General features: G+C 43.5%; 1 long non-coding RNA gene across 1 annotated transcript in view; it reads right to left on the bottom strand.

Moving 5' to 3' along the window:
• Positions 1-16018, bottom strand: part of LOC142879627 (uncharacterized) — a 200832-nt gene extending 184814 nt beyond the window's left edge. The window contains exon 1 of the long non-coding RNA XR_012925330.1: positions 15754-16018. This is a non-coding gene — a long non-coding RNA (uncharacterized LOC142879627). The remainder of the gene's footprint in view (positions 1-15753) is intronic.
• Positions 16019-20191: the final 4173 nt, after the last annotated feature.

Here is a 20191-nt window from a genome sequence, read left to right as displayed (position 1 = left end):
AACAGTCCCGACACTTCCAGTGAGAGTCGCCGCCTCCTACAGTTTCAACACCGGGACATCTCGCGGGGGTGGAGGACCTCCACCTGAATGTGGGAGTGGGTGTGTTTCCACAAAATATGTGTCTTCATGGTATTTAGCTTTTTAATGAAAGGACTCTTAAAACACTGAAAAATAAATGCAATATAGCTATTTTATGACTTACTGTAAATGTACAGGTAGGAGACATTTCCTGCTTGGCATTGCTGCCTGTCGCACTTCTTTCGGTGCCCACGGGTCAGCTGCAGGGTCATCAACCATGAACTACCATTCCTTGACGTTTCGCCCTTGTGGCGGGACAGTGACAGGGACGTTTGCCTCGTTGATTCTGTGGTTGTTGATGGGGTGAGGTGTTCTTTCCCCAACTCCTGTCCTTGTTTCGTTCTTTCTTTTATACAGTCAGGCAATCTTTGTAGATACGCTACTTTTATTGTATGGCCGCACGTTATAACAGTGCTCATCAGGTAAAACACCCGGAAGCCAACGTCATCAACTCGCACCAGATGTCTCTGCATATTGCATGGAACTTGGCTGCCATCTAGTGGTTAACTTTCGTAACATCTGCTTTAACATATGGAAAGAAAGCAGTTGAAAATGGACAACAGTGACCGGATGAGAGTTACGTGGCCAGCAACAACAATAGCTGGCTACAGGTTAAACAGAAATGACTAGTTCACTCTCCTAAACATTAGAAAAAAATGAACAGTCCACATGAACAAAGTGGCACAGAAATAAACAAGAGATGACATTCCTTCTTCAGAAAGTTTAAACAACAAATTCTTTGCGGTACCTCTCAGGAGGTTTTATGTTGGATCTGGTTCTGGTCTGCTTGAGGCCTAAATGTCCACATTGGGGGACACCTGGCACATCAGTCAACACTGGAGCCCGTTCTAGTTCTGAAGCCCCTTCCCTCCTGTCACCAACTATGTGCTCGAGTCTGCTGTCTGTTTGACTGTTGTCCCAGTCATCTTCCACCAGGGAATATATATATATATATATATATGTATATACATATATATATATATATATATATATATATACATATATGTATATATATATATATATACATACATTTTTTCCTTTTTCTTTTTTCTATATATTTTATGTACAGATGGGGTGTATGGGCTTAAGGTGCTTGGGTGTTTCTCTTTTCGGAAACTATTTCCCCAGCTTTCGACAACACCCTCTCGCAGGGCACAGAGGATGCTGGTGTTGCCAGGCAGGTACTCATTTGCTAGCTTGTATAGGTTTGGGTATACAGCTTTGTGTGTCATCCAGTACACCAGAGGGTCCTGTGATAACACTGCACCTCCACTATGGCATCAGCAGTAGCATTGCTGGATGCCCTCGCTTCTTCAGCGTCCCGGTCCAACAGCTTCCACAGGTCAATGGCTGAAAATGAAACATTAGATAAAGTTTAGTCTGTACATGAAAAAATACAAATAAAGTCTATTGATCCAAATTCTATAATTTTTGTCCCTTGGGAAGATGCAGCTGGTTCTGGCTGTGCTCTCGAAGTAGATGGCGGCTCCTATTCATGCGGTACATTCCGCAACAATGCCGCACACTCAGATTTTAACCGGCGCACAGTTGACTCAGCATTTTCAGGGCTTTTATTTGTTATTGTATGAATAAGTTGAGTAATACGCTTGTAACAAATGACCTTGTTCGGCGGCACGATTTCAAAATGCTCCCAGACTTGAGATCTCTTCCTGGTTGGTTCCGTTGCAGAGCAATAAGAAAGCAAACCGAAAGCAATACGAAAGCTGATCAAATCAATCCAAAAGGTATCGACCAGATAGGCAACGCATTGCGCCGTTTCATCCATTTTAAACTCAACTGAGACCTGCCAGTCTTTCAAAGCCTCGCCCACTGAACCAAACCAGCCAGCTGATTCAGTCTGGATGAAGCAGTGAAGTGGTTCAAACGTCATCAGTCACGTGATTTGAAGCAAGCTCCGGAGCAGTGCTTCAGAAAAAAACCCTACCGAGTTGTGGGGCGTGGTTCGAAGCCCCGTGTCAGAGAGAACATCACTAGTTGTGTCTGAAAGTTCATCTAGTTCCCAGTCGTCAGAGTAGTAGAAAGGTCGCAGTTCTGGAACTACTGCTTGTGTAGCTGTGGGCCACCCTTTCAATATGTAAGTCTGCAGTGCACAACATAGTGGATCTTTGATTGTGGCAGTTCTAATGGACTCCAGTGTAGCTGTTGAAATATTCGTGTCTGCGAGGTGGTCGACTCGTTGTAGGTCTTCGGTGGTGAGGCCCATGGCATAGATGGTGGCAGGTGTTTGCATGTGGGCATGCTGTGTGTTTGGCTGTTAAGTCCTCGACAGAAAATCTGCCACATGAAGATCCTTCCCTTGCTTGTACACCACCTTTGCGCATATCTCTGTTCAGTAGGCGAATGCAACAGGTTGCCCATTCTGGAGAAGAGCTGCACCTAGGCCTGTCTCGCTGGCGTCACACTGTAGTGTGACTTCTTCCTGCAGGTTGTAGTACTTGAGTACTGGGTGGCATGTGATTAATTGCTTCACAGTGTCAACGGCAGATTCATGTTGTGATAGCCATGTCCACTCCACGTCCTTATCTGTCAGGCGTTGGAGAGGCTCGCACACATCTGGGAGATGAGGAAGAAATTTGGCAAGATAATTTACAAACCCCAGGAATCTCTGTAGCGATTTAACATCAGTGGGTGTTTGCATGTGTTGAAACGCTGCCACCTTCTCTGGGTCAGGGCGAAGGTCCTCTGTGGTGAGAAGATGTCCCATGTATTGGACACTGGATAGTTTTAGTTTCAGCTTCTTTTTATTGAGCTTTAGATTGACCTCCCTGGCCCTCTGCAGCAAGGCAGTCAGGTTTCTGTCATGGTCAGTTAGTGCCTCTTCTGAAGTGTCTCCACAGCCGTAGAGAAGAATGTCGTCTGCAATGACACTTACACCGGTCAGGCCTTGCAACACCTCATGTTGCCTGCGTTGATATTCTTCTGCAGCTGGTTTTATGCCGAAAGGCATCCTTAGCCACCCGAATCTGCCAAGCGGGGTCCAAAAGGTGGTCAGATAACTGCTCTCTTCTTCAAGTTTGACTTGCCAGTAGCCATCTTTGGCATCAAGCACGGAGAATACTTTTGCTTTTGCAATGTCTGGGAGTATCTCCTCTATTGTTGGCATCTGGTAGTGTGACCGCTGTAGAGCTTTATTGAGTGCGCTGGGATCAATGCAGGTGCGCAGCTTTCCTGGCTTTTCTATGACAACCATGTTGCTGATCCATTGTGTTGGCTCTGTGACTCTTTTGATGATGCCATTCTTCTCCATGCATCGTATGGCTTCAGTGACTTTGTGTTTGAGCGGAATGGGAATTCGTCGTGGCACCTGATGCACAGGCCTAATGTCGGGGTCCACCTCGAGGTGTAGTTCACCAGGAAGACAGCCAAGGCCTACAAACACGTTGTTGTATTTTGAGATGATGTCCTCTGTGGTGGTTGTGAAATGCATATCTGTCCCTGTTGTGCTGCGTGAGACCGCTGTAGATGACATATCTGTGTGGTGTATGAAATAGCAAGTTGAGTCTTTTGCATGTTTTTGCAGAAAGCAGAGGCATTTGTGACGTGTGTATAACTTGAAACTTCAGGTTGTGTGTTTGTCCATCATGGTCAGCTTTGAGGTGACACAACCCAGCTAGTTTCACTTGTGACCCATCATACAGTTTAATGGTGGCTTTGCTGGCTGGTATGTCTGGATTACCATCTTGTGTGATGAGCTGTAGATCTCTGAAGCTTATGGTGTTGGTTGTGGCTCCTGTGTCCAATTGACATGTGATTGTATGGCTAGGGTCATATGATACTGGTTCAGTCATGTACGGTGTTACTTTGAGGTTGACAAACCATTTCTCGTTTTCCTGTTCCATAGCGTTTATGTTTGATAGGAACCACACCTCTTCCATTTCTTCTTCCTCCTCTACTCTGTCTTCTCCAAGAAAGTTCACCCGTGTCTTGCGCTGGGCTTGTTTGCACACTCTTGCAGTGGCAAGTGGTTTTTCTTTCCACAGGCTTTGCAGATGACGCCAAATGCAGGGCATTTCATTCTGTCATGCACTGCTCCACAGTAACGACAGAGGTTATTATTTGGGCGTTTATCTTTGTTTGCATGTCCCATATGCTCTTTGTAATTATGCTGAGGTGCAAATGAGGGGCGCATCTCTCAGCGTTTGTCATGTGCAAAGTGTACATTCTCCTGTTCCACACCAGTTATTATCTTATTTTGAATTTGTGCTAGTTCGCTGACTCTAAACATGTCTATTGCTTTGGCAAGTGTGAGTTCTGATTCACGTAACATGAGTGCTTGTGTACTTGCATTTTTAGTCACAAGCACTAATCTGTCACGGATCAATTCATCTCGCAGGGGACCAAATTCACATTTGTCTGCTAGCTTTCTCAGGTTTGCAACATATTGCTCTGTTGACTCATGTTGACTCTGCTGTGCAGTGTTAAATACGTAGCACTTGTAGATTACATTTCTGGAAGGTTCAAAGTGTTTTTGTAGTGCATCCAGATTCTTCTGTGGATTGTCTCTGTCCTCCGCTGACATGTGAAGATGTCTTTGTATTATGTGACATTCTTTGCCCATTACTGTAAGCAGGGTGGCTACTCTTACTTTTGCTTCTTTTTTGTCCAGTTCCGTTGTTATCTCATAGTTTTCCCATTGTGCTCTAAAGAATGTCCAGTTGTTATATACGTCGCCCTTCATGTCCATTGCGTCTGGTACAGGAATCGAAAAAGCCATGGTTCGTCAGGTATTAGCTTAGCAGTTTAGCTCCATTGCAAGTTTCCGCTTCTGACACCACGTTTCGTTCTTTCTTTTATACAGTCATGCAATCTTTGTAGATACGCTACTTTTATTGTATGGCCGCTAGTTATAACCATAGATATATACAGAAGGCTAGATGTCTCACGGCGCAGAATCCAACGTCCACACTGGCCGCCATCTTTCCACAGTCAGGCAGTCACTGTCTGATGTAGTGAATGTGAGGGAACGTGAGTGATCTGAACAAACATTAACACTCTGATCTCGCTGAAAACTTGACGGCTTTGCACACGGTTTGCTTTCTTACAAACGTTCATAACGTAGCAATAATTCTGGATGGTTGAACATGTTGAGAGTGCAGCTTTCTATTAGAAAAAAAACACAATGGTGCTATGGCAGCCTATCTGCACAAGTTAATACGACTGAGACCACTAAGATTTTCATTTCTTAAGTTAAGTTTAGCCAACAGCTATTTCAGGACAAACTAGTATTTTGTTCACATACAATATTTGTGGTGTCGGTTGTAGTTATTCGCTGAGGTGCGTTTCCTATAACGTTGCTGCTGCATGAACGCAGTCTCATCAGTTCATGCAGCAGAGACACGGTGATCAATGAACTAGAGCTGCTGATATCTCATCCCCCACCTGTTTGATTCAGAGTCGAACGGTGACAACCTGAGATTACAGGCCGTCTTTTTTCTTGTTGTGATAAAAGGGATTAGGATTGGTAGGTGTAAATAAAACAAGCAATTTGACATATGGAGAGACAGAATAGCTTTTTTTCTATATCATTTAACTTAATTCGCAAATGATTCACAATTGGATTGCTTTGCTACAGCATCATGCATTATGGTTTCTACAGGAAATCGGTGACTGAAAAAATGCCGAACTTCTGTGCCGCTTATGGATGCAGCAATCGTCGCTGTCCACAAACAAAAGCTTGTAGGATCACATTTCATCTGTAAGCTATTGTTGGAGCTGTTTGATTAATGTTATGATTTAGTGCTGGTTTGTTTAGTTTAGCGTTTAGCATATATGTTTTTATTAAATACGGGTGTGTGCGTGTTTTTGCTATTTTCACATGAAAGCCTATGGTTATAAATCATTAATAAGTATGCAGTATCATAACTATGCTTATAACCTTTGGAACAAACCAAACCGCTCGAAATTCGGTTGAAAATAGAGCAATTTAGGGCTATTTAAAAGAACATGCACAATAAGAATACATAGTTATGAGTGAGAGGGGCGGAGCGAGGTGACTGTGGCAAGATGGCCGCCAGTGCGGACGTTCCATTCCATTGGCCAGCAGCGCGGATAAGACATCTCGCCTTCTGTATATATCTATGGTTAGAACAGTGCTCATCAGGTAAAACACCCGGAAGCCAACGTCATCAACTCGCACTAGATGTCTCTGCATATTGCATGGAACTTGGCTGCCATCTAGTGGTTAACTCTCGTAACACTGTCCATTATGAAACATTTCGTCATCTACTCAAATCTTACAATAAAACTGTCAAACAGGCAAGAATAACCCATTTCTCCAACCTCATCACAAACAATAGCAAAAACCCTTGATTTCTTTTCTCTACCTTCAATCTTTTAACCAATACAAATTTTAATCAGGACGTACAGACACCAACAGATGCCCTCTGTGAGGATTTTGCAGACCACTTTGTAAGTAAAATTGATGTCATTAGGTCCAGTATTTTAATTAATCAAAATCAATTTTTCGACACATCTGGACAACCACTTTTATCTGAGGAAACACTGGAGAGTTTTGCTCTAGTTGATGCAAGGACACTTGGTCGAGTTTTCTCCCAAGTAAAGCCCACAGCCTGCCTTTTAGACCCAATTCCCACGTCACTCTTAAAGTCACTTTATGGGTTCTTTGAGGAGCAGATTTTATATATTGTCAATTGCTCTCTTCAGACGGGTGTTTTCCCTGCTGCCTCTAGAACGGCGGTGGTGAGGCCCCTTTTGAAGAGGAGCAACTTGGATCCAAACATTTTTAATAACTACCGACCTGTATCCAACTTACCTTTTTTAAGTAAGATTTTAGAAAAACTGTTTTTTAACCAAGTAAATTACTTTTTAAATACAAACAATATTTTAGAGAGTTATCAATCTGGTTTTAGAAAGAACCACAGTCCTGAGACAGCCCTTTTAAAGATCGTCAATGATTTCAGGTGTAACGCAGACTCTCAGAAGCTGACAGTCTTGGTGCTACTGGATCAAAGCGCTGCTTTTGATACAGTAGATCACCATATTTTATTAAATAGACTCAGAAACCTGGTGGGCCTGTCAGGTACTGTTTTTAACTGGTTTCGTTCTTATCTCACAGATCGATGTTTCTTTGTAAGTATGGATACGTGCTCCTCCAGAATGCATGAAATTAGATGTGGGGTCCCCCAAGGGTCAATTTTAGGTCCGGTTCTTTTTAATCTGTACATGCTTCCCTTGGGGGACGTCGTAAGGAAACACGGCATCAGCTTCCACAGCTATGCTGATGATACACAAATGTACATTGCCGTGTCTCCTGATGACACAGCGCCAGTTGATGCCCTTTTAAACTGTATTTTAGATATCAAATCATGGATGGCAGAGAATTTCCTACAGCTTAACCAGGACAAAACTGAGGTTTTAGTTATTGGTCCTGAAGGCCGGAGAGAGGAACTTTTACCAAAACGTTGGGATTTTAAACCCTCGCAATTTGTAAAGAATCTGGGCGTTGTTTTTGATTCTGAGCTCACCTTTGTTCCACATATAAAAAATATTACAAAGATAGGTTTTTATCATCTAAAGAAAATAGCCAGAATCCGCCCGTTCCTCTCTCAGGCCAACACGGAGGTGCTAATGCATGCTTTTATTTCTTGTAGACTAGATTATTGCAATGCCCTGCTCTCTGGTCTTCCCAAAAAGAGTGTTTACAGTCTACAAATACTACAAAACTCAGTCGCACGTGTGCTGACTAGGACCAGAGGAAGGGAACACACACACACACCGCTTTTAAAGTCGCTGCATTGGCTCCCCGTCCGCTTCAGGATTGATTTTAAGGTTCTCTTATTAGTTTTTAAATGTCTCAACGGTCTTGGCCCATCTTATCTAACTGACCTGCTTTCATCATATCCTAGGTCTTCTGGCACTGGCCTGTTAACTGTTCCCCGAGTCAAAAAAAAAACCCATGGTGAGGCTGCTTTCAGCCATTACGGCCCTACTCGGTGGAACAGCCTGCCAGAGAGCCTCAGGGCCGCAGAGACTGTTGATATTTTTAAGGGGAGGCTCAAGACGTACCTTTTTAACCTGCCGTTTAACTGACTTCTTTTACTCTTCTCTCTCTTACTCCACTAATTTTATGCCGTTTTACTATTTTTATGCCTTTTATTACCTTCAATTGATTTTTATACTTTTATAATGGTTACCCATTTTTATGCCACTGTTTCACACTTTATTTTTATGTATTTGGTTTATTTCTCATTATGATTATTCTCCCTTTTATACTTTTAGTGCCAGTGTTTCCTCATGGGGGGCCCTTCACGGTGGGAGCTACGCCTGGTCTGCCCATAGGGGCGCTGCAGGCCAGGGTGCCCCCTTGTGTGGACGGCTCCCCATAGTGGCCTTTCCTCATCAGATTCTTCAGTGCCAAGCCGTGTTATCTAATGTCTGTGTGAATATGGGGGTGGGCGTTTGTCTGTGTGCGTTGGTGGGGAGGGGTGGGTCCGTATGGGGTGGGGGGAGGGGTAGTGGAGCTTTTTATTTTTTCTCATTGTTATTGTTATGATTGTTGTTCTTCTTCTTATTATTATTACCTTTCTTTGTTTTGTTTTGTTTTATTTTGTTAAGCACTGTGGGTTGCACATGTTGTGTATGAGCAGTGCTATATAAATAAAGTTTATTGTTATTATTATTATTATAGAAACATGAAGACACATCAAAGAGTAACATGAGGTTGTTGTTGTGACACTGGACGGTAGAGAGTCTGAATCCCCGTCCCAGGCGCAAATCCTCATGGAGGCTTCTGAGGAGGTCAAAGATGGCCAATCCGTCAATCCCAGCTCCATAACCGGGGGTCTATGGAAGGAAGCCGCGAGCATTGCGCACTGATCCAGGATAGCTTTCACCTGGCTTGATGGATCCGTGTCTTCTCATCCTGGATGGCTTTTGGTGCGACCCATGAAGCCTGGACACACGTGTTGTGGATTGGTTGAACGCTGAAGGCTTAGTGACTCATCTTGGATGACGCAATCCTACTTAGGTGCAAGGGGGCCCAGGCAGCAACATCATCAAGAGCCAGTAATGGACTACACAGTGCAGCACTCGTTCGCTCGCCCTCCCTCTCCCATTTTATTCTGTAGTGTCAGATTCTGAAGTCGACGTTTCACTTTGATTTTCAGAGTGATGACACCCTGGAAAAACTCTCCATCATTATAAACTCTCCATCATTTATTCTCTATTCAGGTTGATTGACTGCAGTTTGTCAGAGCTCAGCTGTGATTGGCTGCTCTCAGCTCTGAAGTCCAACCCCTCCCACCTCAGAGAGCTGGACCTGAATATGAACCCCCTGAAGGAGTCATCAGTGAAGCCACTGATGGATCTTGTCTACAGCAGTGACCATCAACTGGAGAGTGTGAGGTTAGTACTGGTTTGGAACCATTGGATGATAGTTCCAGCACCAAAGCCAGTTGATCCCACAGCAGAGGTCCAGTGTTCCCAGTCACAGTGTGAGAGGAGGATGGTGACGTCCAGCTGCTCCTCATTCATCCAACATCTGCTGCCAAACTGCTTCTTCTCTCAGTTCACCACTCAATTATTGATCAGTACATCTTCATCAGGCCTCAGTATCAGTCCAACACTCCATGGTCACATGACCTTCTGATGTTCCACACTTGACATGTGACTGAGAGTCTGCTTCTTCTCACCAGTCACTCCATCATCTTCATCAACAGTCAACGTCTCTGTGATGATGCGTTCAAGGACCGTGAGTCCTGACTCCTGCTGTCTCTTCTTATCTTTGCAGGTGGTGGTGAGGATGAGGAGAGTGAAGAGGAGCGCTCCATCTACTGGTAGCTGACAGAACTACAACCAGTGGAGCCAAACAGCAAGCTGCATGCACCAACACTGTGTGGGTGTGTCACGACCTTTGACCCCAGTGCAGCCTGGTGGCTGGCGGACTGCTTCTCCCTACAAGCTGCTGTGGTTACTGGGAGAGACGTCCCAGAAGCCACTGGTGGAGCTGAATCCTCAGTGGAAGAAGCAGGACTTGGAGCAGCTGCTCAGTGAAGGCAGCAGCAACACAACCACTGCTTCTGCTCTCATCATCCACGGCTGGAACATCTCAGCATGAAGGTTCCACACATCAACAACACACTGCTCTGCTCTCACTTCAGAGTTCTATAACATCTTCATTTTGGAGGTGAAAAATACTTTTCAACAGACTTTATTTCTGTTTCATGATCTTAAATAAGGAAATCATGTGGAAAAGATAAAGTGATTCACAACACCTGTGATGGGAACTCAAATCATTATTGAATTATAAGTAAGACAAAAGAAGTTTCCCTCAAAATAATTCATGGTTTTGATGCTTGCCAGATGTTTGTGTGGAGATTTCAGAAGGACGTCAATGAATCAGAAGGAAACCAGATCATTTATTTTATGTGATTATGTTATATCATCCAAACTTTGTTACAAGCTCAAACTATAATTATATTTCAATGATTCAATATTCTGACAATAAAAGCCATCACAACCTCTGACCTGTGTGACCTTGACCTCAACTGACGTTTCATTTCTGCTGCTTTAACACTTTGATTATATATCTCCTGAAGTCCTGCCATGGGGATTCTCCATATCTGAATAACTTGTGTACTCAAACCTTCTGTAGGCCATACCCACTTCTCCACTAGGTCTCAACATAAACCACATGAATCAATGAAAATAAATCTCACTTTTACAAACAAATCCAATTCAGTTCAAATATAATTTAAATAAAATAAATGTTACATTATAATTAATCACCAACAGATAAATCAATGCTGGATATGAGGTGGTTTGCCCTCTCTGGGTCGGTGGGGAGGCCCTGCCTCAGGGGGAGGAGTTCCAGCATCTCGGGGTCTTGTTTAGGACGCCTCCCTGGGGAGGTGTTCCAGGCATGTCCCACCAGGAGGAGACCCTGCTGGAGGGACCAGGTCTCTGGGCTGGACTGGGAAGCCTTGGGGTCCCACTGGAGGAGCTGGAGGAGGTGACTGGGTCCAGGGAAGTCTGGGGGTCTCTGCTGAGGCTGCTGCCCCCGAGACCTGACTCCAGATACGGCAGTAGAAGATGGATGGATGGATGGATGGATGGATGGATGGATGGATGGATGCCAGGTGATAGAACATTTCATAAAAACAGACTCTGCATTAAAACTTCAATTATACTCGAAATAACTCACTCCAATATAACTGCACTCGTCCTTCTCTCACATTACATTGGATCACAATGACCAAACAACACAACAAAGACAATGATCCAACTGTACTACCACGTCCAGACTCAGTGTAGGTCTGTAGGCCTCTTGGACCTTCATGTGAACCACTGCGTGATGACTGGAGGTGAAACATGACTGACTGCTGTCCTCCTACCTGGACAATGCAATCTCACTTTCAATCTCACAGCCACTAAAAAACCTGATTGTGATTGAGAGGTCCTCAGCAGCCAATCACTGTTGGGAGTCCAGCCTTCAAACACTCCTCCTGAATCCACAGTCACATCTGTGAGCATCTGGAACTTTGGCCCTGATCCTCCACACCACACAACTTGGGATGACAGCGCCACCTACCTGGATCCTTTCAGCAGCCAGTCCCATGCTCTGACCCGTTTACACTGTGGCCTGTTGTGTCATCTGGACCGGAGTCTGGATCATCAGTGTCCAGGTTCATGGAATCTGTCAGAGTGCCGTCGTCCTGTGATGTAATGATAGAGAATCACTCTATTTATAATAATGTGCAGAACCACTAGAGTGTCATTTCTTCACTGCTGTCAGCAACAAGCATTTGGTGTCACACTGGTGTACAACACCTATGGGCTAATTAATAAGAAATTACATATTTATGAATCACCCGCAATGCCCAGATTGTTGCTGCTTATCTGCTGATATGAGCCGTCAACTGTTGCTATATAGAACCACGGGCAGGAAATTACAATTAGTGTAGAGCGTATTATAATTTAAAAGTTTACTAACGGTAGTTCTTTAAAGAATTTAGCAGGGATGGAACAGCCTAACGTGACGACGTCACTTGTAAAACGGAAGGAGCTCAACCTGCTGTCACGGTGAAAACTCGGTGTTACGTCCCGTCTCGGGGGACCGAGACGCAACGTGTGGGACACCTTCCCCCACTCCCAAGGCTCATTAATTTCTCACGGCAGTTGGCGGTTTTTAACAAAAACATTTATTGATCAGTAAATAAAATAAACAAAACAACTTAACCGGTGGGCAGCAAAGGCTTCAGGGTGGGCCCAGGCCAAAATAATAAACCAAACTCCAACTAGCTCGCCTTAAGAACTAACTAAAGAAAGAAAGAGAAGCCAAATACAGAAAGGCTAACCTCCCTACATACTTAATAAACAGGAGAAAAGAGGGGACAAAGAAAATGGCAGCCCACCCCTACGGCTGCGTGCTCTAACACCATTTCAGAAGTGACTAACTGCAGACTTGGGAGCGGAGGAGGGATGACCGTCAGGCTGGCTCGACTGCTCCTCCTTCTCAGCCGTGGCGCCTCCAATCAGCAGCCGACATCCAGGACCGCACCTGCAAGGCGTCATCCACTCTCACACACACACACACACAGACACAAACATAGAGGCACCTAGACCCACCCGTGGGTCATAACACCCCCTCCCTTAAGAACCAAACCCTATTAACATACCGACAAACAAAACTAAACAAGAAAACCCTCAGTTCCCCCGAAATAAGAATTTCGCAGCTAGTCCACATGTACACGTGATAATGCATCTGCCAACACAATATCAAGATCCCTAGATAGTAAGTTTGATAGATGGATAGAAATAGATAAGTTAGTTAAAGTTACACACACACAAACACACACACACATGCACATATATGTACATATGTATATATATATGCATTATATATTTTTTTTTATTAATGTCTTTCAATGAACTCCAAAACATACATGGTCAAAATCCATATTATTATTATGTTGTTGTTTTTTTTAAATGCTCATACAAAACAAAAAAAGTGGAGGGTGAGGAGTCTGAGGTCACATCCACTTGTAGCGCATTATTTCCGGCAGCAACCTTCTCGTTTTTCGTCCACTAACTCACTCACTCAACCGATTGGCTTAGACCTTCCCCGAGGTGATTGGTGGAGTGACGAGCAACCAGCACGTGACCTCTACGATGAGCTTCCTCCCACGGACGTGCCATAGGAGGACACGGATTAAATAGTATGGCTTGTCCACCAGAAGGCTGTATTATGGTGTACATAATATAAAACTTCGGCCCAGTTCTGCTTGTATTGCAATGTATTGGTTGGTATTCCTGAAGTTTCATTTTTCGTCCCTTTTTATTTTTTTTACATCCATGTTTGTGATGAAATGGTATTGTGAATCGCTAGCTCGCATTGCATGCTGGGAAACAACGTCACTCAAGGAAGTTTTGGCTTCGCTGACACGGTCCTGAAGGGAAGTGGGTTTTAGTGCACTGGAACGGGATGAATGTGTTTAATCAAGCAGTACAAACCTGATTAATTGTCTTAATACTTCACTTCGAATGGCCATATTGTTTAGGATTAGAATTAGATGACAACTTCTTCACAATATTTGCAACTATTCAATTTGACCAGCAGGTGTCAGTAGAAGACGAAATTTCATGTTGACCATTTCCTAATGGAAGTGCTCTCTTTACGTTGGATTTTTCTCATAATTATTTCAAGTGTAGGCCTGTATCTGCACACAATTTGCAATTCGTCCCAGCGCCCTGAGCTGTAAATTTGGACGGTGTAAAATGAAAATGGCCAGCTGCAGCAGAAAAGTGGACCCATATATATATATATGTGTGTGTGTATATATATGTATATATATGTATATATATATATATATATATATATGTATATATATATATATATATATATATATATATATATATATATATATATATATATATATATATATATCTGCAATTCATATTTTAACGGTTTATATAGACCCCTCAGGCTCCATTCAAAATGGGGGTTATTGTAGGAGAGTTGCAGTCAACTGAGATTTGGAGAGAGTTTGGATTACTAGATTTTGGATAGCGTTTATAGTTTGGAGTGTTTGAGACTAGATAGCGTTTAGTTTGGAGATAGTTTTGAGAGCTTAGGGAGAGAGTAAGGAGAGGAGAGGTGATAGGATGGAGCCCCCTGTCCTGTACATCAATGTCCATGTTACACAAGCATCTATGCCAGGGGTGCCCATTACGTCCATCGCGATCTACTGGTCAATTGCGAAGGGAGTTTGGGTGATCGCATGGAGAGAGAGAGGGAGAGAGGGAGTGAGTGAGAGAGAGAGAGAGAGAGAGAGAGAGAGAGAGAGAGAGAGAGAGAGAGAGATCTGCGTCAATTACAGCAGGTAGAATCGTTCAGGCAGGATTAGAAAACACGGTGGATCTGGTTGATTTTGGTCATAATGTACGATGTGCTGGATTTTGTTCTTAAATGTGCTGTGCTTTACAGTGAAACGTAAATGTGACGTATCGGCTTCGGCACTATTCAGATCAAATAAAGACCAGACAGGGACAGGAAAAACAGTTTCGCTGTTGTTTTACACGCAAAACTACCAGGGTTGTCGCGTGAGCTTGCAATCCTGGCGTAAACTGATAGAGACGCCTCGCTCGGAAAATGCGCTTCAAAGTGCACACGCACTGCAGACGCGCTGAAGATCCTGGGAGATGCTGCTGGCAAAACGTCTGCATCACACACACACACACACACACACACACACACACACACACACACACACACACACACCAATTATCCCTAACCTATGCGCTGGAAAACACAAAAATATACAGCAAAACATCTTAACGTAAACACACTTTTATTGATAAAATCAAACATAGGCAGATATAACCTAAACAATTTTAAACCATGAGTTTTCTGTGCAATGATGAGCATAAATGCACATGGGAACATGTTGACCCATTTAATCCTTTCTTTCTTTATCATTGGACTACAAATATATTTCTGAATGACTTTTCCTGTTTTATAGGAGGTGGATCTTTTTGACTTGCTCATTTTAAAAGTAGCTTGCATGTTGAAAAAGTGTGAGCACCCCTGATCTATGCCCTTTTCCAAGTCCCACAATCACTTTCACTATCATCTGCCTGATTACACCCATGCCATTTTCAGAAAAAAATTGCACAAACAGAATACATTCAAAAAATGTATCATACACATAGTTATCAAGTCAAGTTATTTATTTATTGTCATTGTTGAACAAAGTTAACAACAAAATTTGTTTGGAGCATCCCCATAACCACTGGCATCAGTACCCATAAAAATAATCATAAATAAGTGAGAAAAAAAACCCAAAACAAAAAATATAATTTATGTACAGAAATTATTTGGTCATTCATTTCTTGCAATTCATAGTCATTCCCAACAGACATAACAGACACAAAAATTCAATGCATCACACGTGGTTGAGACACAGCTTGCCTGTGATTGTACATTTGGCCAGTAGGTGGTTTTGTGTGCACATGAAGCTTCGAGAAATGAACCGTTTCTCGAACCAGTTGGCTCAAGTGGTTCAATGCCTCATGAGGCTTCACCTCACCATCACTAGTCGTGACACACAGCTTGCTGTTTGGCTCCACTTGTTGTAGTTCTGTCAGCCACCACTAGATGGAGCGCTCCTCTTCAGTCTCCTCCTCATCCTCCCTCACCTCCACCTGTACTGACCTCACACTCTCCAGTTGATAGTCTCTGCTGTGGACAAGATCCATTAGTGGCTTCACTCCTGAATCCTGCAGCTGGTTCCCATCCAGGTCCAGGTGTCTGAGGTGGGAGGGGTTGGACTTCAGAGCTGAGAGCAGCCAATCACAGCTGAGCTCTGACAAACTGCAGCACCACAACCTGAATAGAGAATAAATGATGGAGAGTTTATAATGATGGAGAGTTTTTCCAGGGTGTCATCACTCTGAACATCAAAGTGAAATGTCCACTTCAGAATCTGCAATCTGCAAGCTGACCACTAGATGGGAGGATTTTACACACTGTACCTTTAAACCCAGTTTCATTCATTTCAAACACAAACCAGTGACTGCAAATTGAATTTCCAACAGCAGTCAAGTGAAAATCATGACAACAATAACAAGAGTGATAGAAGTTGTAGAGTGAAGAGGGTGAACTGACCTGAGAGTCTCCAGTTTACATTCTGGACTCTGCAGAAAACCACTCAGCACCTTCACTGTTGAATCCTGCAGTTGGTTCTGACCCAGGTCCAGGTGTCTGAGGTGGGAGTCGTTGGACTTCAGAGCTGAGAGCAGCCAATCACAGCTGAGCTCTGACAACCTGCAGCCCTCCAACCTGAATAGAGAAGAAATGATGGAGAGTTTAGAATCAAAGTCAAAAGTCGACTTTAGAATCTGACACTCAACAAAGGAGAGAGGGTGAGTGAATGAGCGCTGCAATCTGAAATCTGACCACCAGATGGCAGGATTTTACACTCTGTACCTTTAAACCAGGGGTGCTCACACTTTTTCAACATGCAAGCTACTTTTAAAATGGCCAAGTCAAAAATATCTACCTACTATACAATCGGTGTGTGTGTGTGTGTGTGTGTGTGTGTGTGTGTGTGTGTGGAACGCAGATGTTTTGCTAGCAGCATCTCCCAGGATCTCCGGTGCTTCTGCTGTGCGTGACTTTGAAGCGTATTTTGTGAGCGAGGCGTCTCCGTCAGTTTACGCCAGGATTGCAAGCTCACGCAACAACCCCGGTAGTTTGGCGTGTATTTAAAGAAAACAACAGCTAAACTCTTTTTGCTGTCCCTGTCTGCTCTCATACAGAATGCAGGTATCTGAAGTATACATTGATTTTAATAATTATTATAGTTTCAGATTTAAAATGAAATCTGCTTTATGTCTCCTTTATTTGATCTGAGCGGTGCAGAAGCCGATTCGTCTCATTTACCTTTGACTGTAAAATCCAGCACATATAAAAACAAAATCCAGCACATCGTACATTATGACCAAGATCACTGAGTTCCTGCCTGAACCATTCTACCTGCTGGAAGTGACGAGGACTCCACACGATTGACCTAATGGACACCCCAGAAACCAAACCCAGTTCCACTCATTTCAAACACAAACCAGTGACTGCAAATTGAATTTCCAACAGCAGTCAAGTGAAAATCATGACGACAACAACAAGAGTGATAGAAGTTGGAGAGTGAAGAGGGTGAACTGACCTCCACTCAGCTCCTTCACTGACTAATCCTTAAGGTGGTTCCAACTCAGGTTCAGCTCTCTGAGGTGGGAGGGGTTGGACTTCAGAGCTGAGAGCAGCCAATCACAGCTGAGCTTTGTCAACCAGCAGTTCTCCAGCCTGAATAAAGAATCAATATTTGATTTCTTCCATGGTGTAAATGTCATATTCAGAGTCATTTCTCCCTGTTGATGATCCAGATGTGCAGCTGTTGGGATCACTGAGTCATTCAGTGACTTTCCTTGCTCCTTCAGACGTTCAATGGCCAAGTCAACAGCGCGGTTAAGTCTAAGCCAGTAGTCAAAGGCATCCTCACCCTTCCCAGGAAGAGTGGTGTAAAAGTCTGCTAATGGGAGTGGTGAACACGGAACAGAATCAAAGTGCTTCCGCAAGAGACCATAAATGGCATCGGGGTTACAGGTGATGTTAATACCACTGTTCCTGGTCCCAAACCTGACAACATCCTTTGCTTTGCCACCAAGATGAACAAGGATCTCCTCCGCTTGTTCCTCAGGTTACAGATTCCCCCTCTTAATGAAACTCCTCATGAGCTCCTCCCACTCCTGGACGGAAACAGAGTCTGAGTTGTCTCCTCTGAAGCAGGGGGGCTCCTTCAGCTTTCGATGAGGGACATATTGCAAATGGGACACGTCAAAAGCATTTGTGGCAGACACATTTGCATGGCTAGGTCGAGGGGTAGCACTATGTAAAGGGGAACTGGCTAGCATATCAGCATGGGCAGGTGAAGGGGCAGCACTGAGTAAAGGGGTAGTGACAGATGCACTGAGGTGAGAGATAATGTCCTGTGCCACCCGCTGGCTGACCTGTTGAATCAATGCATCACCCATCTGACCTACAATACTAGCAGCAATAACATCAGGGGTAGGTGCAGGGGAACACATGCTGTGCCTGTCCGGGACAGGGGAATGCGTGCCCTGGCTAGCAAGGGCATGAGGGTTTGCATCTGAGTTGGGGGGAGGGATAACACCAGTACTGAGCAAGGGGCGCCCAGGTGTACACTGATTACCCAACACTACACTACGACTCTCAAACAGTAAACTTGAAGGATGCATTAAACCCCTCCCTCTGCCAGCACCAAAAGGAGTTACAAAAACATTACCCTGAGGATTACTCATCTTTCCAAAAAGTTAACAAAACACAATACCACAAAACAAAAGGATGAAACCACAAAAGGCCTAGACTGGAAACTGAAAAAAAAAAAAAAAAAAAAAAAAAAAAATCAAATAAAAGTACATAAACCCTCTATCTGATGTCTAACACTGCACAAAAGCAACACGTCTGACCGACTTCAGTGACCGCAGATGAACAGCAGCAGCAGAACAGTCCCCGGGTCGCTCTGCAGCATCGGTAGCACAACAAAAGAGTCTCGAGTCACGGCACCAATGTGACCTCTCCTATTCTGTCCTGCTTGCTGTATAATGAAGACTTGCAGAAGTCAGGTGTGGAGCAGCAGTTTATTCTCTGAAACAGAATGGGACACAACCATAACTTGCTGCGTGAAACTTGGTCACCTCCTGCTTCATGGGCTTCCTCTGTACTGAAGTAGTGATCGTATAGTTGTTGTTTCTACAATACAAATAATATTAAAAATAAAATACATTTTTCTACAAAATACAAAAAAATGACATTCGCAATTTCAATAATTCGCTCCCTAAAGCTCCATTTTTATACACTGTAACATTCTTCCAGTTACACACACATACCTGAAACAGAATGGGACACAACCATAACTTGCTCCGTGAAACTTGGTCACCTCCTGCAGAGACAACGTGCTCCGTATGAGAGCTGTGTCCTGCTAATGGACATGCTAGCATGCTAATCGTTTTTAATAGCAATAAGAAAAAACGAACTTTGCTAAAAACAAACAAACAAACAAACAAACAAACAAAAAAATTAAATGAAAGACACCAGCACACATTTAAACACTGAAACACAGTTAGATGAAGCATAGCTCAACTTATTGCATTAATTTCTGTCTCAGCAGGGAGGAGACCGTCTCACCTGCTTCATGAGCTTCCTCTGTACTGAGGATCGCCCAGAATGCAAAGCGCTAACTTCAAAATAAAATACAAAATAAAATAAAAATAAAATATAAAGAGCCATGGCTGTGCCCCAACCAAGTTTAACATGATTGAACACAATTTATTTTGTGTGTGTCTGTGTGTGAGAGAGAGAGTGGATGACGCCTTGCAGGTGCGGTCCTGGATGTCGGCTGCTGATTGGACGCGCCACGTCTGAGAAGGAGGAGCAGTCGAGCCAGCCTGAATGTCATCCCTCCTCCGCTCCCAAGTCTGCTGTTAGTCACTTCTGAAATGGTGTTAGAGCACGCAGCCGAAGGTAGTGATGGCCGATGGAGGCTTTGTTGAAGCTTCGACACTTGTTTCAAAAAATGGTTCATTACTCGAGGCTTCAATGACACAGTGCTCGAGGAGGTCATCTAGTGCTCAATAAAATGAAGTGCAATAGAAACGTGTTCATTGTTTCATAGGTTGTTTGGGATTTGATTCGCCATGCATTCTTGTTGGACAACACTACATGGTTGTACAGTTCAATGCTGACACAATAAAATAAAAATGAAAAATAAAGACAATGTCTCTTTTTTGGCACGACTGATTGTAGTAGACTATAGCTCTATACTTAGCCTGACAGGTTGTGCAATGAATTATATTATATCCTAAAACAAGACTAAATAGCCCATAGTTTAAAAATATGTTCAATAGTAAGTGTTCAGTGGGTCAGATGTCAAATGTGATCTATTCAAAATGTAGAATAGATGAGCTAAATAACACATATATAATACACGTTGATGGGAATTGAACCGTCGCCTCAGTCTTGCAAGTCCAAGATTGTCATAATGTACCACAAACCCAAATCACA

Source organism: Nelusetta ayraudi, unplaced genomic scaffold, assembly GCF_046127955.1.
Source record: "Nelusetta ayraudi isolate G7.1 ecotype Tasmania unplaced genomic scaffold, CSIRO-AGI_Nayr_v1 ptg000137l, whole genome shotgun sequence".
NCBI classification, from domain to species: Eukaryota; Metazoa; Chordata; class Actinopteri; order Tetraodontiformes; family Monacanthidae; genus Nelusetta; species Nelusetta ayraudi.
This window is presented reverse-complemented; position numbering and strand designations above follow the sequence as displayed.